Source organism: Canis lupus, chromosome 11, assembly GCF_003254725.2.
Source record: "Canis lupus dingo isolate Sandy chromosome 11, ASM325472v2, whole genome shotgun sequence".
Classification (NCBI taxonomy): Eukaryota; Metazoa; Chordata; class Mammalia; order Carnivora; family Canidae; genus Canis; species Canis lupus.
In genome coordinates, this window is record NC_064253.1 from 65,353,064 (window position 1) to 65,379,174 (window position 26,111).

General features: G+C 39.8%; 1 long non-coding RNA gene across 3 annotated transcripts in view; it reads right to left on the bottom strand.

Moving 5' to 3' along the window:
• Window positions 1-6,869: 6,869 nt before the first annotated feature.
• LOC125752181 (uncharacterized) overlaps window positions 6,870-26,111 on the bottom strand; it is a 31,841-nt gene continuing 12,599 nt past the window's right edge. For 2 of the 3 annotated variants that reach the window (XR_007401043.1, XR_007401045.1), the window contains exons 4-6: window positions 17,049-17,103; window positions 10,059-10,184; window positions 6,870-8,071 (exon numbers count right to left, since the gene is read on the bottom strand). This is a non-coding gene — a long non-coding RNA (uncharacterized LOC125752181). The remainder of the gene's footprint in view (window positions 8,072-10,058; window positions 10,185-17,048; window positions 17,104-26,111) is intronic. The other variant, XR_007401044.1, reaches the window with a different exon arrangement.

The window sequence follows — 26,111 nt, forward strand, 5'->3', positions numbered from 1 at the left end:
ACACAGAATCCTTGGGGATAAAGTTGAAAAGAAAACAATTTCAAAAGGTAGTAACTAAAAAGTTTCATTTATGTTATTGTGACAGATTTCAGAGACTTACCTTTTAGCCAGTAACGCACAAAGATGCTTTGTGCCTTAGGGAAAGGCACTGACCTGAGTTTCTCTACTTTCCACAAAATGTGTTCCCTATATAGGGATTAGCCTGGTGTGGCAGGCGACCAGTGGTCACCAGAAACCATCAACTTTTCTTATTCCCAGGAGTGGCATTTTAGCTGGGTACAGGGATGTTCAGCTAGAGTCTCTGCTTCCACGCCAACTTTGCGGTCAGTTACAATCATGTGATTGGTTCACACTAACGGAGGTGGAAGAGTGTGCGTGGGAGAGATGTGTGCAATTTCTACATCATTTGCTTTAAAGGACATTGCTTGCTCTCCATCTTCTAGCTTGATTCGATTTCAAACAATCAGCAAGGACAACACCCTAGGGACCAGAGAACCAACAGGATGAAAGAAACAGTGTCTTTGAATCACTAACTGAAGAGAGGAGAGCTGCCCCACCGACCGGGGCCACTCAGCACTAGACTGTCACGTGACAGGGAAACACAGTTCTGTTATTGAAGCTCCTATATTTTGGATTCTCTTTTTTTTATATAGCAGCTTAACCTCTACTCGAATATTTCTATTTTCTGAATCTTACTGTTTTCTCTTCCACTCTTTCATAACAGATCATTTCCAATCCATAATGTTTCCTCAATCACACTCCATCTGGCCAGGATCTTTGATCTTCAAGCTTCACCAACTAATGCAGCCATCACCTTAGTGCTTTGTCCTCTTACAACAAAGCTGAAACTTTTATCAAACAATATTGAGAAAATATCTCTGCTTAAATATGAAGAAGGAAGCCCATCAAGTATGAGAACTTCATTTTGGTTCATTTCTTGGACTTGACTGCTTAGATGTTATCAGGGGTAAGTCAGTGTCATTTGGGTTCATCAGGAGGATGGCACTCACTCTGCTAACAATTCTCCCAAATATTTCGGAACAGGACACCATATCTCTCCCTATAATCTTTAATATTTATTTATTTATTTATTTATTTATTTATTTATTTATTTATGAGAGAGTATTGTGTGTCTGTGTACAAGCTGGCAGAGCAGCAAGCAGAGGGAGAGGGAGAAGCAGGCTCCCAGCTAAGCAAGGAGCTGGATGTAATGACTTGAGTGGAAGGTAGATGCTTAACCAACTGAGCCACCCAGCACCCCTTTCCCATGCATTTTAAGTGCATCAAGAAGAGGGGGGAAAATGGAAGTTGAGAAATTTTTTCCCATAAAATATCTGACACTTTTCTATTTTCTCACCTTTGGAAGTGTGTGTGGTTTGATGATTAAGAACCCAATCATTTTCCCCCAAAAGTCAGAGGCTACGATTGTCATAACCACACCTCAGTCCAGGTGCAGTCTGCAGCTGTGAGAGATCTCGTGAAGACGGAGCTGGATCTCTGGGAGCAGCAGGTTGGTAGATACTCTAAAGCACACCTTTAATGTGACTGAGTTGTTGTCACAATGTCTGCTCCTGCTGTGTCTTCTTGCTTTTCCTACAATCAACTAAATTCATCACCCTTGATGATAAGTCTTTTATTTAAGTAAAATGTTTTCTGCTTCTTTGTAACTTTAAGTTGATGATGTTCCCTGAACATCATCATTTCTTCTGTTCTTCCTGCCACTGCCTGATTCTCACCCTATTTCACTTGAATTATTGAGAGTGAGAATCCGATTGGCCCAGCTAATCCCTATTTGGACAAATTTTTTGTTTCAGGCCTCCTTATAGGACTGGCTACCTTTGGGTTAGATAACCTCTGTCCTTCCTGACAACTAAAATGTAGTGAGATAAAGGGGAGGCTCCTAACCTGTAAAATACACCTGGCTTTCCCCCTTCATTTGTGGGGCATAATATAGACAGAACAGTTTTTCTTAGATAGGGCTATGGAAGTGGTAAGCACTGTGATTAACCATTATACTACAGTAATGAATATAAAGTCCACTAAACTTGAGCCCTTCATACACAGTGGCCAATTCTGGAGTGTATTTCCAGATTTCATGTGGTGAGGACAGCTCAAATAAATAAAATGGATAATTCTGTGTAGCAGGCTTCTAAAGTAGAGTGGAGTCAAAAATTTTGCTACAAAAAAAAAATTTTTGCTACATGAAAAGACAACTTACTGGGTGGGAGAAGATATTTGCAAATGACATATCTAATAAAGGGTTAGTATCTAAAATATATAAACAACCAATACAATTCAACACACACACACAAAATATAATCCAATTAAAAATGGGCAGCAGACACGAACAGACCTTTCTCCAAAGAAAACATACAGGTGGGCAGGAGACATGTGAAAAGGTGCTCAACATCACTCATCATCAGGGACACACAAATCAAACCCAGAATGAGATGTCACCTCACACCCGTCAGAATAGCTAAAATCAAAACCTCAAGAAACACTAACTGTTGGTGAAGATGTAGAGAAAAAGGGACCCTCCTGCACTGTTGGTGGGAATGCAAACTGGTGCGGCCACCGTAGAAGAAAGTATAGAAGTTCCCCCCAAACTTACAATTAGAACTACCCTATGATACAGTAATTGCACTAAGATATTCACTCCAAGATTACAAAAACACTAATTTGAAGGGATATATACACCCCTATGTTTATTGCAGCATTATTTACAAAACCAAATTTGGAAGCAGCCTAAGCATCCCCTGATAGATGCATGGATAGAGATATGGTAGATATAGATATAGGGACGCCTGGGTGGCTCAGCGGTTGGGCATCTGCCTTTGGCTCAGGGCGAGATGCCAGAGTTCTAGGATCGAGTCCCACATCGGGCTTCCTGCATGAAGCCTGCTTCTCCCTCTGCCTATGTCTCTTCCTTTCTCTCTCTCTCTCTCTCTCTCTCTCCCTCTCTCTCTCTCTCTTACTCCCTCTCATGAATAAATAAAATCTTTAAAAAAAAAGATAGATATAGATATAGATAAAGATACATAGGTATATATAATGGACTATTACTCAGCCATAACAAAGAATGAAATCTTGTCATTTACAATAACATGAATGGAACTAGAAAGTATAATGCTAAGCAAGTCAGTCAGAGAAAGATAAATATCATACGATTTCACTCATGTGTGGAATTTAAGAAATAAAGCAAATAAAGGAAAAGAAAGAGAGACAAATCAAAAAACAGACTCTGGACTATAGAGAACAAACTGATGGGCACCAGAGGGGAGGTCAGTGGGGGGATGGGTGAAATAGGTGAAGGGGATTAAGAAGACACTATCTTGATGAGCACTGGGCAATACATGGAAGTGGTGAATTGCTATATCATATACCTGAAACTAATACAATGCTGTATGTTAACTATACCAGAATTAATTTTTTTAAAGATTTATTTATTTATTTATTTATTTATTTATTTATTTATTTATGATAGAGAGAGAGAGACAGAGACAGAGAGGCAGAGAAACAGGCAGAGGGAGAAGCAGGCTCCATTCCGGGAGCCTGACGGGGGACTTGATCCCGGGACTCCAGGATCCCGCCCTGAGCCAAAGGCAGGCGCCAAACTGCTGAGCCACCCAGGGATCCCCTGGAATTAATTTTTTAAACTCTGCTAAATAAAGTTTCCACCACAAAACTACATGGGGGTAGGGGTAGGGGGATAGCTCTGTATATCCGTAAAACCTCACTCATGCTTAGTCACCATGGTAACTCCTTCCTGCTACCCAGCAGCAACTACATTTCTTAAAAAGATTTTTATTTATTCATGAGAGACACACACATACACACACAGAGAGAGAGAGAGAGAGGCAGAGACACAGGCAGAGAGAGAAGCAGGCTCCATGCAGGAAGCCCGATGTGGGACTCGATTCCGGGACTCCAGGATCACGCCCTGGGCCGAAGGGAGCCACCCAGGCATCCCAGCAACTATATTTTTAACCAGATGTCAATGTCCCTGGGATCCCATGAACAAAGATTAGGTGAATAGGCAAACTGAGGATCAGTCAGTCACCAGAGAGCAAACCACAGAATGTTGAAAGCATACCTGGAGTACCCTGTGTACCTCGTTTTACCTGAACTTCGCTTGGGGCAAGTAATAAAGTAAACTGGGTGGGGTTTGGGCACCCAAGAATTCACTAAAAGGGCAGTTCTGAGGGCATTCTTCAGGTCTGCTTCTATCTTGAAAAGATGAAACTTTTCTAGCCCAGGCCAGCCAATTCCCTTCATCCAGGATCCCTACATTTACCTGCCCTACCCAAGGAGGGAAGTGGAGGGCAAAGAACTACCTAAGGACAGTAAACACAATCCAACAAGATCATTAACAAAACCCATGTGGCTATTGCTCATCAGTCTAACCCTCTTCATAATAAATGGAGAGTGAAAAATAACTAAAGAAAAGAAAAGAAACTGCCACCCAAAAGAAGAGTGGCAAAAAGATTTTTCTTTTGAAAAATCAGAGAAAATGGCCTCGGGTAACAATAGTAATGGTGAAAACTAAACAGAACTTAAAAAAAAAAAGTTCTAATTGATATCTTCAATGAGATGTAAAGGAGAATGCACAGATGAAATGAAAACAGACTACTGTTCAATTGCATTAGAAAGTAGCAAGTATGGGGGGTGCTGGGTGGCTCAGTCAGTTGGGTGTCTACCTTCAGCTCAGGTCATGATCCCGGAGTCCTGAGATTGAGCTTCATGTCGGCCTCCCTGCTCAGTGGGGAGTCTGCTTGAGGTTCTCTCTTTCCTTCTCACCCTGTCCCTCCCCCCACTGGGGTGTTCTCATTCTCTCTCTCTCTCTCTCTCAAATAACTAAATAAATCTTTTTTTAAAATGGTAATTCAGGTTGGCAGCTGAAAATAAAGAAATTCCATGTGCACACTTTCTAAAGAGAGACACTAACAAGTGGGGACAGACTTACTGATATAATAAAAGATGTCACAATGGCCCCTAGCCATTAACAGCACCCTTTTCCCCAACCCCAGGACATAATAGGTGAAAGTAGAAGGGTGAGGATTTTCAGAGAGTTGACATAAATGACTATATGTGATTCTCACTGATGATATGTACTATCTGGTGAAACCGCTATTAAGCAGTGAACATAATAGAAGCAGCAGGGACAGATAACCTGTTGCACCTGATTCAGTCCAGTATATTAAATGGAACCTGAGAAATGTCAAGTAAGTAGGAGGCTATCAGTGAAGAATACCATTCATTGTCAAGTCCAAAGGCTCTCTCTGACAACTTGGAGAAGCTTAAGTTGGGGGAATGGATTAAAAGATACAATAGTAAGGGTGCCTGGGTGGCTCCATCAGTTAAGTATCTGCCTTTGGCTCAGGCCATGATCCTGGGGTCCTGAGATCAAGTCCCAAGTTGGACTCTCTGCTTTGCAGGGAGCCTGCTTCTCCCTTTCCATCTGCCCCTCTTCCTCTCTCTCTCATTCTCTCTCTTTCAAATAACTAAATTAAACCTTTTTTTAAAAAAAAAGATAAATTAGTAAGAAAAAAAACACAGGGGCAGAGGTAGATCTTTAGACTCAACAGAACTTAAGAGACATATTGACCCTTTGCAATGTACAAACCATAATTAGATTCTGATTCAAACAAATAAATTCTGCTTTAAAAAATTATACATTTGGGAAATTTGTACTGGGACTAGATATTGAGATATTAAGGAACTATTTTAAATTTTTAGGTGTGATAAAAGTATTGTGGTGTTATAAAGGGTTATTTCTTTTAGAAAAATACATTGAAGTACTTAAATATAAAATAAAATGTCTGAGAAGTGCTTCTAAATTATCAGAAAGCATGTATAGGTATAGTTATTGATGAAAAAAATTTAGAAGTCTTTTTTTAAGGTTGAGTGTTTGAATAAAATAATAATCATCTGCTGTTTAAAATAAGCAGACCAAAACAAAAAGAAAATAGAAGTTTGGAAATAAGCAAAATGAGAGGACACTATGCAAATGATAGTTAAAAACTCAAGTAATATTCAAGGAAAAAATTAAGTGAGATTAAGATGGACAATTCATATGAATAGATGGTATAATTTATAACAAGATGTAGCAATGAGACTTTGTGTTCAAACAATTTTGCATTAACTAAAGCAAAAATTTTTAGCAGCACAGGGAGATTTTAATACAGTAAAAGAAAGAACAAATCAATTGGGCTTATAAATATAGATGAAAATATTCCTTTTTTTTAGATGAAAATATTCTAAAAGCAACTATTATGAGACAGATGGCAATAGTGTAAGTTTTAAAATAACTACCTAAAGTTACTTTTAGGAGTTTAAAAATGATTTATAATTTCATTCATAACTCATCCCCAAATGAGGTCAAAGCAGAAAAAAAAAAAATGCATCTTAATAAATGTGGAAGAGTCCCAAGCGAGGCCTTGGGGGATGCAATAGGGAACAAAACATAGCTCTCCCTCAAGGAGCTGATGTTCCAGTGGGAGGAGACAGAAAAATTAGCCAATAAATAAACTACACATCAGGTAGCAATAAGAGCTCTAAAGAAGATGAGAGAAAAGTCAATGCAGAGTTGTTACAGGAGCACCTAGCTGAGATAGAAGAGTCAGGAAAGATCTTTTGTAAAGGTGGCATTTGAACAGAGACTCGAGGAAAGCAGACAAGGGGGTGGGCAAGGGGCAGAAGTGCACCTTCTTCCAAGTAGAAGGGAAGACCAGTCCAATGGTCCTGAGATGGCACTTTGCTCCCCTTATTCAAGAAGGGGGTTACATACCAATTTAAAAGGCCCACAAATAAAAACAAGCAGCACTTTAAAAATGATAAACTGGGTATATATTGGTGAAATATGACAAATATTTTAATGTGGTTTTCCTTTTTTGAACATCCATCTAATCTGGATGACGGTCAGGGGTAATTAGCACTGTCAACAGCAGGAATGCAAGAGAAACAAAACTAAATGTTCAGCTTCTGACTGTCAAATGGCTTTGTTCAGAGAGAAAAGGATTTTCCACATTCTTTGAGTGCTCACTTAATTGCTGACTTGATCAGAGTTCTGCTACAAGTATAACAAAGGAAGAACTCAGGAAGCAAAGGCCCTGCCACAGAGGAAGGAGCGAAAGTCCATCCTTTCCTTTTGCAGTGGAGTTTGGAGAAAAAGAATAGGTACGATGAAATTAGGTGACGGGGATCTCACTCTCGTCCTTCTAGTGTAGAGGTCAGGAAAGATATTGTGGACACTGAGGATCCTGGAGCTAGTGGACTGCTTCCCCGGATGTAGGGAGGCCCCCTCGATACTTAGCTCAATGTTCAATAGGGTTAGAGCTATCGTGCAGCACTGGTACAGGGAAGTGTCTAGAAAGATGGCTTCTCACATCTTCATGTGGATGACCCAAGGACACTGAGTGGATTCAACAGTGAATGTCTGCTCTTGAGACAAAGAATCTACAGTGGCAGAGACGTGGCACTTTGCTTCATTTCAGGGTAGGGTATCCACAGGTTATTTCAAGGTCTTTGTAGTCAACTGAGTCCCCTCCAGAATGTAGGCAATAGTTTATCAGCCTCTTTCAGACTTATGTTTTCATTCTCTTTGTGGTTTTATACATATTTTTGTGAGGCCTTATGTGAATCTGCTTCAGGGAATAGCAGCTTATTACTGGCACACCAAAAAAGAGACTGGGATGGCTTTAGCCACCCCCACCCTACCACCAATAATCTCCAGCCCCTTTTATTCTTCAGATGAATGGTTGCCTTTCTCAAACTTACACGAAGTGCTACACAAACCCAACTTTGGGCTTCCATCCAACACCATAATGGCCTCCAACTCGCTTATATGAAATTTTGTAATCATCAGTAGCAAACCAAACCATTTTGAACTCTCAACTCTTAAACTGGGCACTTGAACTTTGAGGTTTTGAAGTGGTCTTTTCTGAAGCAAGGGATAGCAGGCTGCCATCTATCTGTGGTTTCAAATCCTATCTCTTCTAGATCGGACTTCCTTGCAGTTACTTTAAAATTCCATCTTCCTCTCTCACAAAAGGTAGGCACCAAAGCAGAACTTCTGGGAATAAAGGGCCACAAATTCAATCAGTCATTTATTCCTGACAGTAGTTTCTTATGATTTCCTTATTGGGCAATAAATATCTCAAAGAGAAATGTTGGGACATATGACTGACCAAGCAATCAAGGAACTTAGTTACAAGTTTTGGCTAATTTAGTTGATGCAACTTGGTCCTCTTCTATTTATTCTCCTTTTCCTGCCTTGCGTTTCATCTCAAGAGGCAAATCTGGATGTTATAAGCTAAAAAGAATCTCTGTAACTACTCACCGCACCTTTGAAACCCCCTTCCCTCATATCTCATTAGTTTCATTTTTGTTTGACTCATTATTTGCTTCCCTGCCACGTTCCCCCATTCCTTCTGAAATGTCCCTTCTTCCTCCTGCTTCTGTGGCTTTTTCATGTCCACATAGCCCATCTTCCAGCAACATCTGCAGTCCCAGATACCTGAGAGGATCTGCCTTTCACCATTTTTGCTATTATTCCACATTATGGCTATTAAGTTGTGTCTTGTTAAAATGCAGATTCCTGGGCCTCTGCCAAGTCAGAAACTGTCAGCAAGTGTTGGGATTCTTTATTTTACAAGCTTTCTAGGTGATGATGATGAATGCTAAACCTTAGGAAGTTAAAAAAAAAAAAACAGATAAAGCCTTAGGTCCTCTCAATTCTTCATTTTTTGGCTCCTTCCTTCCTTTCTCCCTTCCTTTTTTCTTTCTCTGGAACTGAATATAATACAGTCCACTCACTTTCTGGTTTTTAGTCTTCCTCCTTCCCTTTTATTCTTTCTTCATCCCTTCTTTCTCATTCTCTCTCTCTCTCTCTTTCTCTCCCCCCCCCCCCATACTGCCCAGCTTTGCTCTGGCATTTAAGTGTATCATGGCACTATGCTGAGCAATACAAGTATCTGTTATTCTTTACCAAAAACAGGGAAGGGGATGGGAGGGGAGGAGACAAGAGGGGAGGGGAGGGAGAGAGAGGAAAAGCATGCTGGGCAAGAGCTGCTGGGCTGAAATCTCCCTTGAGCTTTGGACACGTAGACTACAAACTACAGAATGGTAAAAAGCCAGGAAACCCAAAAGTAAGCACAGCTGGGATCCATAAAGTCCCCTCCCTCTTTGATTTGGGGAGAGACATTTAAACAGCTGACCTATTGCTCCAGCGTTTCTTTTCCATCCTATGGAATGTGTGATAAATAGATATTTAAAAGCCAACATTGTCCTGCCCTCCTTTATCCTTTACCACAATTTCACTAATTGCTTTTCAAGAAAGTTTCCATCCTATGGGCCTATATAAAAAGGCTTCTTTCTTCCATATGCTTTTAGAGTTCTGTGTTAGTAGAACAGGAAAAAAAAATCTCTTCAAGACCTGTTGCCTGCAGAAGTGAGTAATGCAGGCAGTCTGTGGTGGTTGTTTTATTAAAAACAAAAAGCTAAGAGAATACTGCTTAGAAATGTACTGGTTTTTATTGCAGTCAAGGTTCCTGAAGAGTTGCCTATTAATTAAATTATGGCTAAGAAACATGTATTTAAACTATACCTATTCCTTGTATGTAATTCATTTTTTTTAATTTTTTTCCTTGTATGCAATTTAAAGAAAATTTACAGGAATTTTTTGAATCAAATAATGACTTCTTTTTTGCTGTGCAAATATTCATCTTATTTTGCTAAGGTCGATCACAAATCCATTTTCCTTAAAGTGGAGGCATTTCTGCCTCCCTGAGTGTTTTGCTTTAAATGTCAGGCGTAGCAGGAATGCTATACCCATGTTTACCTCACATAAGAAATGCTAATTATATGTAAAGTTAGCTGGTTAGTAGAATTGTCTCAGATGACTAGGCTTTGTGTCCGGGAATGAGAAAAGCTCTTTCACTTGAAAAAAAGATCCATTTTATCGTCATGGGTTGGTTTTTAAAATAACAAATTCTGTTTTATTTGCAAAAGTCCACAAAGAGACCTATTTGATTTGCTGAATTTAAATAACTTACAGATACCTTTCCTCGAGATAGGAAGGGGGGATGTAACAGCAGCGCCCACTGAGTATTATCTTCCAAATACCGCCTCTGAGTCTGGACTCCACATCAAGATCTGGTGGGGACAGTCCTCGAATTGTCAGCTCTCTGAAATAATCACAGCCTGCTGTCAGTCACAGATTTTGCCATTGAATTAATACACACTTCTCCCTTACACAGCAATCTCCCTTTAATTCTTCTTGTTCTCACTTATTTTTATAATAACTTGATGCATTGGTGCCTATACCTCGCTCGGCTGTACAGATTCCCAGCAGGAACCATCAGTCAAGGGATCCAGGCTGGTGGGGATAAAGACAAGGATCACTTCATAAGAAAATGAAGTGATGGAAAGAGAGGACCAAGCCCCAGCCCCCGAATAGCTTCAATATGCCCATCCCCAGTCCGATAAACATCTCTTTCACATTAAATATTGGCTGGAAGTACTTTTACATAAAGGAAAAAGAAGACCTTTTTTTTTTTTATAGCTTTGAAAGGTGAGCACAAGATCAAAGGAGCCAGGATCGGAGTTTCTTGACTGGAATTCCACCAACACAGATGGAAAACCCATTAAAAAAAAAAAAAAGTCAGATCTATTCACAAATAAAAATTAGCCACTAGGTTTTAAGAGCTGTGGCCTGTTTTCTGTGGATCATTGGGAACGAATGAAATGGCTTTCCCCTTCTTGTTTATCCTAAATAATAGGGTCTTTTCCCTTCTCTGATTATACCAGCTTCGTGTCCCTGTGGCAGGGGTCTGCTCTTTCATTGCCGTTAAACTTCTTCCTCCATAGCACACAAGAGTTGGTAAAAGCCTGCATTTTATCATGCTGGGGTTGGGGGTAACGGGTAGGGGGTGGAGAGCTAAGCAACTATCTTATATCCTGTAGCATTTTCTTTTGCCCCCAAAAGACAGCTGCCAGTTGCTTAATAGCTGGGTGCATTTGTATGTCGAATCACAATATCCAACCATTGACAATGATTCTGTTTTTCATTCACTTAAACTTTTCACCTCCTTCCTAAGCTTATCATGGAACATATTCTTCATGTTCTGCTTTTAGGTTTCCTTTTTTTTTGGCTTTTGCACATGGTTCAGTTCTGAGAGGATAGAGAGGTAGGCTTAGTGCCTTTATTGTGAAATATAGACTGTGACATGACATCAATCCTTCCAGTTACCGTCTGAGAACAGGCCACTCCGCGGGCCTGTTTCCCGTCTGCCCACCGAGACCACAGCCCCCAACAGAGGGTTCGATGTCTCATGTCCACACATCAACAAATCTACATATCTGCTCCCAGGGTGTGTTCCTAGGAGCAGGGTGGGTATTACACATTGGAAAGAGCTACCAGTTAAGTTTGGAAAACCACAAGTCACATGGCTCTTAGCCTGTACGATATACAGACACGGTCATCCTTGTAGATTTTGCCATAGAAAACAAATGGGGAAAGAGAAGGAGCTTGGACTTGTGCCCTATTAAATCTCTCCAGAGTGACTAAGACAACTGGGGAGGCTCAGAGTGCTTAGGTAGGAGCGGACAAGGACCTCACAGGGTTTTTGGAACTTCTGCTCCCTGCAAACCCCAATCAGTGAGTTCAAAGTTCAGTCATGCGTCTTGTTAATGTCCAGATAATTGTGCCAGGAAGTGACAGAGGAAATATTATCTCAAAGTTGAAAAATAGCTTTCATCTTCTGTCCACAATAACCCAAAAGCTTTTCCTTACTAAATGCTTGCACTGTTCTGCTCAGACCTGCTGAGTGCCTGCCATCACTACTCTACAGTACCTCACAGTTCCTTTCTAACCCAACCACAGGATTCAAGTATGTACCTTCGGGGACAGTTGATTGGCCATCTGCCTTGCTGTCTCCACAACAGTGCTGCTTTTTATGCTTTTCTAGGAAACAGAAAGGAGTAGCTGCCTTCCTAGAAACAGCATAGTGACCTGGCATCACCACATGCATCCAGGTTGCCTAGTAGAGGTCATTCAAATTTGAGTGGTGACCAAGTGTAACGGGAAAAATCAGACCAGGGAAAAGGAAACCTGATTTTGGCCAACTCTCATTATCAAAGTTGACACCTAATCTCTAAGTCTCTGTGCGCCCCACTGTCAAAGGGATAGCAGAAAATAGTCACGGGGGAGCCACAGTATTCCATGCACTTCACTGAACTTTTTAATTTGTATTCACACAAAACCCTTCCAAAGGAAGACTTTCTCTCCCTGTATTTTACATGAGGAAATCGGAGCTCAGGAAAGTTAATTAAGGGGCACCTGGGTGGTTCAGTGATTGAGCGTCTGCCTCCAGCTCAGGTCGTGATCCTGGGGTCCTGGGATCAAGTCCCTTGAGTCCCCCATCGGGGTCCCTGCAGGGAGCCTGCTTCTCCCTTTGCCTGTGTCTCTGTCTTTCTCTGTGTGTCTCTCAGGAATAAATAAATAAAATCTTTTAGAAAGAAAAGAAAAGAAAGAAAAGAAAGAAAGAAAAGAAGAAAAGAAAAGAAAAAAAGAAAGAAAGAAAGAAAAGAAAAGAAAAGAAAAGAAAAGAAAAGAAAAGAAAAGAAAAGAAAAGAAAAGAAAAGAAAAAGAGTGAGTTAATCAATTTGCCCAGGATCACAAAGCAAAAAAGTGGCAGAGTCCAGATTTGAATCTACGACTAACTAGCTTCCGAGCTATCGCCGTCCCTGAAAATACACATATGAAAGCATTACGCTTGGCGCATCATTAGTGCTCTGTTCCCTTTCAAAGTCCCTTCTAGCTTTAAAATACAGATCCTATTATAAATTCCAAGCTTTAGGCCTATTCATTTATGCAACTCACATAGCTCACTGCACACAGGGTCCAACACTATCTGCTTTGTTCCCCCTTTTTAATTCCATCAGGCTACTTCCTTATGATATCTTCATTTCTTTCAGGCTAAACTTCTTGCTACCCTCTTATTCCAATGTTCCCACATTCCCATCTTTGATGTCTATCAGGTTATGCTCCACTCTCCAGTACCATTTGTCAACTTCTGACCCTTTTCTGTGTGCTAAGAGCTCTTGAAATCTCAGCCTTCATTAAAGGCTTTTTCAGAAAAAGTTAAAATAAGCATAGTAATTCCCTGACCCCTCGCTGACTTAGTGACAATTGAATTGCATTAAACAAATTGTTTTCAAGTGAAAATATACAGTATATTCAATATGTATATTTTATACAAGGTACAAAGAGTATACTATATATTTTATATATATAATATATACTATATATAATATATATCAGGTATAAAATAATATATAATATATGTCATATTACATTATGTAGATATAGCCTGTGGATAACTGTGAAAACACACACATACACACACACTTCATGAGAATAACAAATAGCTTTCAATAACAGTGCAGTCCAAGTCATATTTAGAAAAGCAGTATTTTCCTAAAGGAAATAAAATCTGCAAAGATTAAACTCTGCCCACAATGAAGTCAACCTTTTATAGGAATAGCAGAGGACTTTAGTTCCTGGCAACCACATGTTCTCTCTCCTTTCCAACTCAAAATAAGGTATTTGTGGTGGTCTTCCAAAAACAAAGGAATGTCTCCCCCACCTCACTCCACCCCCACCCACAAAAAATAAAAAATTGCTGAATTCTGAGCTGACAATGTTTTAGTTAGGAATCAAGCTCCAGAAGTATGAGATACCCTTCCCTCAGCAGTCTTTCGGCAAGATAGAATTTTAGCCAAGCACTTGGCATGGGAAGGGGAGATGAAGGACCAGACGCCTTCCCTCTCCTTAGGTAGGAAATCCTGGAGGTCATGATCTTTTCTCCCTGTTTAAATTTATTCTCACACCAAGACATGTAGTTCCCCACAATTTTTGAACTTCTATATTTTTCCAAACCCATAGAATGTGTGAGAAAGGTAACTTTCTCAAATTTGACCTGAGTTATGCTGCTGTGCTATTTTGGGGTTTGTGCTTGAACAAATTGACTTTGAAATGTACCACTTATTAGAATGTGGGTTAAAAGAATTGGCAGGTACAAGAGAAGGCAGGAAAGGAATACTTCAGGTAGGATGGACAAGAAAGCCTACAAGTCTGTACTTCTGACAAATTGGAAGTTTTCAAAAGATGTCTCCTTTTGGTTACTTTTAATTACTGCTAAGGATTCTGTATCTGTGGCCCAAAGGTAGTAACATGGGTAGACTCCTAAGATTATTATTTCCCACCCTGAGCCAAAGAAAGGAAAGGAAAGGAAAACAAAGGAAATCTGGGACCTGTCATTCTTTCTCCTCATCAGCTTTTTCTCTTACTCACTTCCTCTTCTAGCTCCCAGGGACCGCAGGGACTAGTCATTGACTAAAAGAAACCACCTCAGTACTATGAGCAGAATCTCAATACTAGGGTCTCATTAAATTTTTAGAGTGACTTATAAAAGCCAAACACTGTTTTTAGTGTTAGGCCTCCTGTTTCCTGGGGGGAAAATGCTACATTACACATGAGAATGAACCTAGTCCTAAACAGATCCTCAACATGCTTCCACAAAGCTCCTTGGCTGCAGGGGATCAGATCCCATCTTTCTCATCCCCAACTCTGTTCTCTCAGAGGCAGATGGTAGGGAAATCTGGCTCCAAAGCAGAAAATCAGGACACATCGAAATCCTACTGGTAGAAGACTTTGGTGGGGCAGCTGATTCTCTGGATATTTCCCAGCTTTGGATGAGTTGGGGATCAAGGGAAATGGTTTCCGGGAATGTGACCAATAGCATCCTACTGGAAGGGAACTACGGCACTCTCTATCCCACATGTGTCCTTGTACTAACACCCTGATAGAGGGTGGGACGTTGTGATCATTAATGCCTTTGTCCAGCGACAAAGGAAGAAGCAAGAACTTCAGGGAATGCCAGACTATCAGTCACAGGAAAACTCTATTTAGGGATGGCTGGTAGACAGCAGTTACTGAGAAAGGTGTCCATCCAGAAATAAATGGTGCGGCTGTGGAACCCATCTCAGAGGGAAATCTTTCCTTGAAGAGAACACTTAGTTACCTATCAGTTTAAGCATTTATGAAGAGATATAGATAAGTTAAAAAAGAAAAGAGCTAATTTAATGAGAGAGTGGTTCTGGAAACTGACCCAGGCAAAGGGCAGATGCTACAGAAATGGAAGATACAAACTTGGTTGTAGGGATAGGATAGCTTTGAAAAGCAAGCTGATTGCATATTATTCATGGCCTGGAGGAAAGTAGAGGCAAACTTGATGTTTGTAGGTAAGAATTTTGTGAGATAAGATGAAAAATGCCTATTCCAAGGGACTTCTTTTCAGAGGGTGATGGCATGGGGGCCTGAATCCTGCTCTTAGGGGGATATTCTGCTGGCCTCCGGCCAATGCTGAGGTCACTTTGTCAGACCATAAGTTATTTAGAGAAGGAACCAGTTAAAAAAAAAAGCCTTAGGGGTCAAAGATCCCAACCCCACCTTCCTAGAGCATATGGAGGCAGAGAACCTGAATGCCTTGGCCCACATCTCTCTCATTAGGCTAAATTTGTTGAGGTAGGAGGGTAGGAGTTGACTCCAAGGTAGGCCAAGTACCTCGATGGATTTTACAATTGGTATATGCCCTTCACCTGTTCATGGTTGAAACGGAGGAAAGAGACTGAGCTCACTGAGGCCACCATATGTGACCAACAGGAAGTCCTTGGGGTGTGGTGGGAAATTGTGGGAAATCTTCACTGAACTATATGGTTTCCGTAAGAGTTCTAAAAAACACCTTAAACCTAGATTCATAAGAATCTAGATACAATAGGGAATACGCTCGTGTTGAAGGCGGGGGCGGGGGGGAAGGGAAGAAGCATAAATTTTATATTAAAAATTATTTTAATACATGGGGAGATCATTTGAATCATCAAAAAATTTTAGACTGTTTCCAAGTTGGCATTTACAGTGCACGAATCCAAGCTTATCAATAATTGCTCCCATTATGCCAAATTTACATTCTCCATCTTGCTTTGTCCACCATACTTAGTCCCTTACTGAACTGATGTTTACTTGCTCATCTACCAAATCTTTGCTTATATAAATTTGCTGCCATCTCCAATGGAAATAGTCCACAGGTTTCACAAAGGCAAGATAACTATGTTAAATGGGATGATACAAGATGGCTATTTCTAACATTGACTAGTCATGTGACCTCAAGTAGTTGCTGTGAGAATTTACTGACGTGGCAAGTATGTGACACTAAGTCGCCTAGAAGATCAGATCAATGAATGGAGTTCCCTTCCACCATGTCTGGGAGGGAGGCCCTCTTGAGACTCTTCTGTTTCCCACTTAGCATCATAGTGGGCCACCATGGGACAGATGTATTATCTGACCTCAAGTCCCTTTACCCACTTCTCCATTCTCAGACCTAGAAATATGCCATTATTCCTCCCCTGAAACCTATAGTTCTTCTCACAGTTTCTTGAAACTTTTGCTCCTGGAGCATCTGCCTTTGGCTCACGGCATGATCCCAGGACCCTGGGATCGAGTTCTACATCTGGCTCCCTGCATGGAGCCTGCTTCTCCCTCTGGCTGTGCCTGTGCCTCTGTGTGTGTGTGTGTGTGTGTGTGTGTGTGTGTGTGTCTCATGAATAAATAAAATCCTTAAAAAAAACAACCACCTTTGCACTGAACACTTTCCTCAAGTTCCTTCCTCCCCCCAACTCTATGCCTCTCACCTTCTTCTGCTGGCCACATTTTCTAACTCAGTATTTTTTCTCATCCTCTTTTTTTAAAATTTATTTATTTATTTATTATAGTTACAGAGAGAGAGAGAGAGGCAGAGACACAGGCAGAGGGAGAAGCAGGCTCCATGCACCAGGAGCCGGATGTGGGATTTGATCCCAGGTCTCCAGGATCACGCCCTGGGCCAGAGGCAGGCGCCAAACCGCTGCGCCACCCAGGGATCCCCTTCCCATCCTCTTTTTAAGGGTTTACAGCTTCTGCCCAGAATCAGTCTGCCCTGTATAACATTTACCTGTTACACCTTCAGTAGCTTTCTCTGCAGTCTAGCTTCAAGGGATTGTCCAGCTCTTGAGAGATTAAAAATATAAATAAATAAAAATAATGAAAAAAGGTGACATAGGCATTTAGGAAAAGCTAATAAATAATTCTATGTGGTTGGGGAAAGCCTACATGTTGGGAATTAAATGCAGAATTCATGGAGAACCAGGACACCTGGGTGGCTCAGTGGTTGAGCATCTGCCCTTGGCTCAGGGTGTGATCCTGGGATTGAGTCCCACATCAGGTTCCCCGCGGGGAGCCTGCTTCTCCCTCTGCCTATGTCTCTGCCTCTCTGTGTCTCTCATGAATGAATGAATGAATGAATGAATAAACAAACAAACTTTAAGGAATAAAAAGGAGTTCATGGGGAACCAGGAAATTATCTTCATTCTCTACCTCAGGTTCTTATCCAATTTGAGCAATATAAAACAGCACTTTTTGGGTTGTTGGTAGATGTTAGTCACAGTGTGTTTTATATAGGTCATCTCCTTCCATTTTTAAACATTTTATCTCTAAGATGTCTACCCCAATGTGGGACTTGAACGCACAACCCCAAGATCAAGAGTTGCATGCATGCTCTACTGACTGAGCCAGCCAGGTGCCCCCTATCTCATTTCATTTTTAACAATTTCTGTAAGTGGACACATTTATTATCATCATCCTCATTGTATGGATGTTGAAATTGAAGCCTAGAAAGATATTCAAGGTCACATTCTGGCTCTAGGGCTCACTGCTCGACATGAAGGGGTTCAAGTCTACAATGGTTTTCAGTCTAAGAGAAAGTAACCATTTCAGCCTAACCCATTTTAGGATTAAGACCTTGGACCCTGATTCTCTTCCTGATGGATTTGATAAGCCTGGAAGAAAGGATCTGACAAAGATAAAAATGTTAATGTCCTGCTCTAGGAACTCCAGAATTTTCTATAATTCCATATTTATAGCAATAATAATAGCTGTTATTGAACCATCACTGTATGATGGTGCTACATTATGAACCTTCCTTACTTTATTTAATTCTTAAAATGATCCTTCTAAGTATTTATTATTATCCCTATTTCATAACCAAGAAAACTGAGGCTTAAAATAGTTAAGTGACTAAGTAAGGAGGTAGGATTTAGTTCAGGTCTCCTAGATTCCAAAGCCCTTGTTCTTTCCAAGATACTGTCTTCCACTTGTTTTCTTTACTTTTAGAAAAAGCATGTACGGTGATCTTCTCGCCTGTAGTCTCTGACCTATGACCATCTTTAATTCTGCATGAAAAGATTAAAGTGATAAAGAGATTAAAATGATTCAAGTAATCAATTTCTGGTTATCTCAAGTTGCCAAACAAAGCGAACTTATCCCATGAGCCAAGACCTTTCACCAAGAAAAGGAATAAAACAAACACATTATTTTATCTTTCGTTATGTGGTTTGTGACTCCCAGTGAAAGGAACTCGGCTGTAAAATTAAGAAACAAAAACCAAATGGTCACAATGAAGTTCTGGAATCTATTCTCTTTAACAGGTAAGGAAAATGGAAAAAAACAAAAAACTGTGCTAAATAACTAAACGAATATTGGAATGATTGTATTCCATGGAAAGAACACGAGGCTGCGGGTAACAGTCCCTATTGTGCATTAGCCATGCATTTTTTTAATTAGTCACTTTATTTCTTTGAGATACAGTTTCCTCATCTGTAAAATGGGGCCAATATCTGCCTTGCTTAACCCAATAGATTGATGGAAGTATTAAAATAAAAGAAGGTACATCAAAGTGCTATATAATTTATAAAATCTAATTACATTGCTCTGTCATCCTCATTGCCTTTGGAGTCAAATGAGTTAGGGTTTAAATCCTAATTCAGTCCCTGACTATACCTGGGATGTCAGATCAGGTCACCTAACTTCTCTGTCCTTCCACTTACCATTTATAAAATGGATGTAGTGAATATTTGCTAGTTGCCTACCCCAGAATCCAATCCCCACCTCTGTCACCCTAACATTATCCATAGTTTTCATTCTTGAATATACCCCTGCCCCATGGATTTCAAATACTCTAGAGGTCACCAGACTCCACCTTCAGTTTCAAGGGTGAGTCTTGATTGGACTAAGGAAATCAAGAACTAAGGCCACCTCACCATAGCAATTGATTTGCAATTATCATAATCTGATAACAAAAGAGACTGGTTCAGAAACAAGCAAATTTATTACCCCACTATGACTAATGAGAGGCATTGGAGGTTTGCAGGTGAACTGAGCTTTGGGAAAGAAGCTTCCTAGCTCTTATGAGATAGTACCTAAAAAAAAAAAAAAAAGTTATATTTCTACTTTCGGTAGAAAAAGTGCCTTTGTACTGTAAACAACTAGCAAACTGGACAAAATATATAACAATTATTTCTAGACAACATACAATTGGCAGCACAGGATTGTGACACCTGATAGAAGAAAAATAAATGAGTTGAAAACTATGATCATCCCAGCTTCCTATATGGAGGCATTTACCAGACAGTTGACAGAAGGAGGAGGAATCTAAGCAGAGTACAGTGGTCTTAATAAGCTGAGAACCCAAAGACTAGAGTTCAGCGAGGCAAAACTGGCTAGAATTTTTATGGAGCACTAGAAAGGAATGGGTACATAGATAAATCACTCCATAAATCTGCATGTGGATTGTCTTGAATGTCTGACCAAATAATAAGCTGTGCCTTTAAGGCATAAGACTATTCTAGAGTAATTACTAGGGAAAGATACTTATGTGAAGCTGTAAGCTGAACAACTACCAGAACCTTCACAGAGGTAAGCAACACTTCAATCTGACCAAAGTGGAGAAACCTCACTGAACACTCAAGGCATTCATTAGAATCTGCAAAAGGCTGCACCTTAAGAACAGGGCTTAGCCTGGAAGCAAAGGCTACCTTACATATGCTCTAATGGAGCTTTTTTTTTTTTAAGATTTTATTTATTTATTCATGAGAGACACAGAGAGAGAGGTAGAGACACAGGCAGAGGGAGAAGCAGGCTCCATGCAGGGAGTCTGATGCAGGACTCAATCCCAGGACCCCGGGATAACGACCTGAGCCAAAGGCAGACGCTCAACCACTGAGCCACCCCAATGCCCCTCTAACAGAGCTTTAAAAGTACCTTGAAAGGACCAAAAATATCTAGAAGTAAATTAATTACCTTCCAGAATAAAATCCAACACAGATTAAAGGAAGGCAACAAAATCTAGACACTCAACAAGGCAATCATCACAATGCCCAGAATCCAATAAAAATGATTGTACATGTGCAATGTTATTAGGAATTAGGTAGATACAAATAAAAACTTTAATGAGATACTACTTCATACCTACTAGAATGGTCATAATACAAAAATATGGAAAATAACCAGGGCAAGGATATAGAGAAATTCTCAAGTTGCCAATGGAAATGTAAAATGGTACAGACATCATGAAAAAAGTGTTTGGTGGTTTTTCAATGAATTAAACATGGAATTACTATATGACCTAGTAATTCTACTCTGAGGAACTGCATATACAAAAGAAAACAGATGTTCAAACAAAACTTGTACATGAATGCTCATAGCAACACTATTCACAGTAGCCAAAAGGTGGAAATAACCCAAATGTCCATCAACTGATACATGGATAAACAAAATGTGGTATGTCCATTCAATGGACTATCACTCAGCCATAAAAAAGGAATGATGTACTGATACATGCATGCTATGACATGAAAAGTTGCAAACATTGTACTAAGACAGACACAAAAGATCACATATTGTATGATTCCATTTATATGAAATATTCAGAATAAGCAAATCCATAGAGACAGAAAGTGGATTATTGGTGGCCAGGCGGTGGGGAAAGGAGGAAATCAGGAATGACTGTTTAATGGATATATGTTCCCTTTTGGGGTGAAAAAATTGTTCTGACGCTATATAGAGGTAACAGTTGTACAATACTGTGAAAACATTACTACTGGATTATACACTTTAAAATAGGTAAAATGGTGGGATCCCTGGGTGGCGCAGCGGTTTGGCGCCTGCCTTTGGCTCAGGGCGCGATCCTGGAGACCTGGGATCGAATCCCACGTCGGGCTCCCAGTGCATGGAGCCTGCTTCTCTCTCTGCCTGTGTCTCTGCCTCTCTCTCTCTCTCTCTCTGTGTGACTATCATAAATAAATAAATTTTAAAAAAATGTTTTTTAAAAAAATAAATAAAAAATAAATAAATAAAATAAAATAGTTAAAATGGTAAATTTCATGTTATGTATACTTTACCACAATTTTTAAAAATTATTGTATGTGTCAAGAAATAGGAAAATTCTTGTGAGTTCCCCGCCCCCCCGTTTGGAACTTTTATTATAAAACAGGGAGAAGAATCAGACAATAGAATCAAATCCATGGATGAAAGATGACGGGATAAGCAGAAAAGGACTTCATTATTATTTTTTTTTTTTTTAAGTAGCATGGAACCCAATGCAGGGCTTGAACTCACAACCCCAAGATCAAGTCCTGAGCTGAAACCAAGAATCAAATGCTTAACAACTGAGACACCCAGGTGCCCCCCAGAAAGGAACTTTAAAACAGTGATTATAACTACATTAAATTATTGCATTAGCTATCTATTGCTGCGTAACAAATTAACCCAAAATTTAAGAGTGTAAATAGCAAGCATTTATTATCTCATATTTTCCAAGAATCAGAAATTCGGGAGTACATTAGTTGGTGCTTCTGACTGAGAACTTAATGATTCCTTATGCAAGTGATATGATAAATTTGGCAGTAGAGATAAAAGACAACAAAATACAAAGAGGCAGTAAAACTCAGCATGGTAAATACAGAAGTAAAATGGCAACTGTAGCAGTAAATATTAAAAGGCCTTTTCTGTTTTTAAAATTTCTTTAAAAGATAACTGGGAGAATTCCTCTTGTTGTGACAGAGTAAGTCCCTTCCCCTCTGCAGAGAACAACTATAAAACTTAAATAGGAATATAGTGCTGAGACCTTTATCCCAGACAAAAACCTGGATGACTCAAAGAAAGCACAAAACTTGTGTGTCACCTCCTATAGGAGACACAAAAGTCACCAGGTAAGGCTTCCCTGGCTATGTCACATGTTAGAATAATCTCAGGAGGAAAGCAATAGGGTTCATATAAAGAACTTAGATGAGACCCATCTTAGCACACACTGGGGGAAAAAATGAAGGTCGAATGAACTAGTGTTGGTATAGGACTTTATTTTTAGACTTGTTTGCAAATCAAAAACTATTAGATCACCAAGAAAAAAAGTGAAATATCTGTCCCTATGGAGTTGAACATGGAGCAAAATTCTAAAATTCTCTATCCAGCAGCTCTTCTATGCCATCAAACTGATCTCCTTCCCGCCAGTTGGGATGCTCCCAGCAACTGATAACCAAGAGCCACTTGAGAGCTGTGGGAAGTCTCCCCAGACAACTTTCTTAGACAATGTCACTAAGCTTCTTGTTTCCATGAGCACCAATTATTTGTTTTAAAAAGATTTCCTGTGACCTCACATGTTTTTAAACTGGAAGGGCTTTTCATGTCTTATTTAGAAAGTCAGCACAGCCCATGTCTAACAGAATAACTGGGTGCGAAGCTCACCCCAGTCGTGCTGGGGACCAGGAAATTGCAGAAGCATGTGCTCACCATGAAGGTGGAACAAGGCAGGTGCATGGAGGTAAGTGTGGAAATCTTAAGGGAGAATAATTTTCCAATAAACCAAGGGAAACCAACTAAGATTTAAAAATTCAGTGATGCTAGATTGTGACAAAACCAAGTAAGGGTTAAACGTCTTCTACTCTTGGGGGGGTCAGTGTGGTTAAAACCTCCTGCCTTCTTTGGGATTTAGATGTATTTACTAACCCTCTCCTGCACTGATTCCCAGCCCTTGCTGTACAATAGAATCACCTGGGAAGTTTCAAAAACTACTCAGTCCTGGGACCCATTCCCAGAAATTCTGACTTAATTGCTCTAGAGTGAGCCTGGGCATCAGCTTATTGTAAAGTTCCCTGCGGATTCTCAAAATGCATCAAAGTTTGAGAACAGGGTCTCTACTGCTTTGTTACATACAGTGTGGTCCGAGGAGCTTGCTAGAAATGCAAATCTCAGGCAACATCTGGATCACAAAATCAGAATCTCCACTTTAATAAAACCCCCACATGCCTCGAACACAAACTCAGTGTAAGACATCGCTCGACTTCTCTGATCCCCCTTCCATTCTTCAGGGCAGTAGTTGTCAACCTGGGCTTTACGTTAGAATCATCTGGAAAAGCCTTTTAAGAAACATCGATGCATGGGTCCTCCGTCCAGAGATTCTGATAGAGCATGGCCCAGGAATGGTCTTTTGGAGTTTTGGGTTTTTAATTTTCATTTAAAAACAAATAAAAAAACCTTCACACAGGATTTTAATATAAATTCAGGACTAAAAACATCAATATAGGGATTTTTTTCTTCTTTTAATTCAATAGCCTTTGCTGTAGTGACAATTTCTGTTAAAAAATTAAGTTCCCTGGAAGATGTAACACTATAGACTATTTTTCTATTATTTTTATTTTTTAAGATTTTATTTATTCATTCATGAGAGACACAGAGAGAGACAGAGACATAGGCAGAGGGAGAACCAGGGTCCCTGCAGGGAGCCTGATGCAGGACTTGATCTCAGGATCCTGGGGTCATGACCTGAGCCAACAGTATATGCTCAACCACTGAGCCACCCAGGCATCCTTAGACTATTTTTCAACATCGGTTATGAAATGTTAACGTGCAAAGACAACTACCCTGTTCCTTATTAAATAAAAATGCAGATTCCCAGCATCTCAACTTCAGGAATGGGGCCCAGAATATGCAATTTTTACAAACCCTGGTTGGAATTCTGACATGTGTACTCTTTATATCATAGTCTGAAAGAAGCTGCTTTAGCGTAGCAGAAGAATCAGAGAGTAGACTTTGATGGGGATAAGGAGAGAAAGAGGAGCATGTAAGCGCCCAGAGTACAGGGTGAGGGAGCAGAAAGAAGTAATGCAAGCAAAGCAAAAGATAGGGCCCCAAAGGTCACTAAGAGAAAGATGGAACCATATGGCACAATTCCCAGGAATGAGCTGGAAGATCAAGGCTGACTGTACAGGCTACTTCCTGTCTGAGCAACTCTGTGTTGCCCAAGGAACACCAGCATGCCTAACCAGAGTGAGCACCTGCTTGGAGGCCTCAAAGGATATATCAAATATATCAAATGATATTTTGAGTCCCTATGCAATATCACTAATGATCTGAAAACTGCAAATCAAAACCAAAATCAGACACCAACTCATACCTGTTGTCTGTCATCAAATTTTTATTTTTTATTTTATTTTATTTTATTTTTTGCCATCAAATTTTTAAAAAAATTTTAAAGTAATCTCTACATCCAATGTGGGGCTCAAACTCATGATCCTGAGATCAAGAATCACATGCCCTACCAACAGAGCCAACCAGGTACCCCTGGACATCTATTATCGAAAAGACAAGAGACAAATGTTGGTGAGGATGTAAAGAAAGGAGAACCCTTGTGTACTACTGTTAGTGGAAAAGTAAATTAGTACAGCCTTTATAAAAAATACTATGGAGCTTCCTTAAATAATTAAAAATGGAACTATCATATGATCCAGCAATCTTACTCCTGAGTATATATCCTAAGGAAATGAAATAAGGATCTTAAAAAAGATACCCACATTCATTGCAGCATTATTTACCATGACCAAGATATAGAAACAACCTAAGTGTCTATCAATGAATACACGGATAAAGAAAATAGAATATTATACGGCCATAAAAAGGGATATCTCATCAATGACCGCAAATGCAGTCATTTGCAACCGCATGGATGAACCTTGAGGTCATTATGCTAAATGCAATAAGCCAGACAGAGAAAGACAGATACTCTACAATTTCACTTATATGTAGAATTTTAAAAAGTCAACTCCCAGAAACAGAGACTAGATGAGATTGCCAGGGACTAGGTAGGAATGGGAGAAATGGGGAGATGCTGGTCAAAGATAATAAACTAGTTCTAAGACGAATAAGTTCTGGGGATCTAACGTATAGCATCATGACTATAGTTAATAATACTGTATTATAGACTAGAAAGTTGCTAGGGGAGTAAATATTAAGTGTTTTCACCACCCCCACCCCCACACAAAGGTAACTTTGTAAGGTGATGGATGTATTAATTAGCTTGATTGTGGCAATCATTTCACAATGTATATGTATATCAAATTATCATATTGTATACCTTAAATACATATAATTTTTATTCGTCCACTATATCTCAGTAAAGCTGGTGGGAAAAATCACTACAGCAGGGGGAAAGGGCTTACAATTTTAAAGAACCCCCTGATAAATTCTGCTTATCTGATCTACTTAATGAAGGACATTTATTTAATATTGACAGTTCCTAGGGTTATTACTGGATTAAATGGGAAGCTTCATTTAAAACATTACGACAGTCCCTGGCACACAGAAATTTTAAAAAGATTTTAGATATTATGTTTACTATAACGATGGAATTTGTCTAATGTATATCTCAGAAGACCTATCCGTACCTTTCCACGTCGGGGGTCATAATCAGTCCCAGGAGGCTTAATGAGACTTATGCCTATTATACAAGAACTTGCAGACAGGAATACAGTCAGGCAAAACCACAATCTGTCAATGATTGACCAAATGATAACTCCTTAGAGACGGTGAAAGTGAGTAAAACAACAGTGATTTCATCTTCCCTAACAAATCCATTCATAAACCAATTGGTCTCATTCAATGAGAGCTTACAACGAAAACACATGGGTTTAAATCTCATTAGATTCCTAAATTGTTAGTCCACTCCAATGATGGGAAACGTCTAGAAAGGGACAATGCAACTACTAAAATCTGGGTCTGTCTCCCTAGACCAGATTGCAACCACTCTTTTTACCTTCCCCTTCCTAACTGTCCCAACAAAAGTCCACCGTGCCACACTATCAGAACAACCAAAGACAAGTTGTTTGTAAGGTGACACTCAACCATGAGA